Raw genomic sequence first — 1,255 nt, 5'->3', positions numbered from 1 at the left:
GCCTTTCTGGCACTTGAGCCCGTGACATGTGTAAGGATTTTCGAGCGAGATCGTTGCCAGTGCCCCTGGACTGGCTCTTGTACGAGTGGCACATAAAATACACCATTTTGAGCGTGGCCGTTGCCAGTACCGCCTGACTGGCCTTCGTGCGGGTGACACGTAAAAGCACCCACTACACTCTCAGAGTGGTTGGCGTTAGGAAGGGCATCCAGCTGTAGAAACTCTGCCAAATCAGATTGCAGCCTGGTGTTGCCATCTGGTTTCACCAGTCCTCAGTCAAATCGTCCAACCCATGCTAGCATGGAAAGCGGACGTTAAACGGTGATGATGATGATGATGATGAATGACCCTGAGAGCTATGCTGGTGGAGAGCAAGCTCCTGTTGGGGGACTTTCCTGCTGGACAGGTCAAAAAATAGAAGTCAGACTAACATGGACTACCTCTTCCCAGAGGTAAAAAGTGGGTTTACATAGGGTTAATGCTCTTACCTAGAAAAGGGCAAAGTTCAATGACAATTCAAAGACCTGGTAAAGGATGGCTGAGACAACTCCAGTTGCCTCGACACAAAGCATTGTTTATTAAATGTCATCCAATCAATGAACATGACTCTATCATGTGACGTTGTTCACTCTCACATCTTTTATTAGTTAAGCTTATGTTGAATTGTCCGAGGGAACACTTTATGGACTGTTAATGTTTTAATGAACCATTTAGCATTTAAATTGATCATATGTAATCTAAATATTCCATCTGTTTTATGTTAAAACTAACCAGATCTGACCTATTACACCTACCCTACAGTGTCATTCTGAAAATATACAGCCACATCATCAAAGTCTCAAAGCTAGGAGATAATGCAGGATTATTTAAAAAAAAAAAACAATGTGAATAAATAAGCATTACATTTGACAGAGTAAGCTGAATTGTTGTTGTTGGCACTCCGTCGCTTACGACGTCGAGGGTTCCAGTTGATCCGATCAACGGAACAGCCTGCTCGTGAAATTAACGTGCAAGTGGCTGAGCACTCCACAGACACGTGTACCCTTAACGTAGTTCTCGGGGGATATTCAGCGTGACACAGTGCAACAAGGTTGACCCTTTGAATTACAGGCACAACAGAAACAGGAAGAAAGAGTGAGAGAAAGTTGTGGTGGAAGAGTACAGCAGGGTTCGCCACCATCCCCTGCCAGAGCCTCGTGGAGCTTTTGGTGTTTTTGCTCAATAAACACTCACAACGCCCGGTCTGGGAATTGAA

At 44.6% G+C, this 1,255-nt stretch overlaps 1 protein-coding gene across 1 annotated transcript in view; it reads right to left on the bottom strand.

The window, feature by feature from the left end:
• Positions 1-1,255, bottom strand: part of LOC106877680 (meiotic recombination protein REC8 homolog) — a 31,177-nt gene that overhangs the window by 4,555 nt on the left and 25,367 nt on the right. The gene's annotated exons all lie outside the window — the stretch shown is intronic.

This window comes from Octopus bimaculoides, chromosome 14 (genome assembly GCF_001194135.2).
Source record: "Octopus bimaculoides isolate UCB-OBI-ISO-001 chromosome 14, ASM119413v2, whole genome shotgun sequence".
Taxonomy (NCBI): domain Eukaryota; kingdom Metazoa; phylum Mollusca; class Cephalopoda; order Octopoda; family Octopodidae; genus Octopus; species Octopus bimaculoides.
Note: the sequence above shows the minus strand (reverse complement) of the source record. Positions and strands in the feature narration are given on the sequence as shown.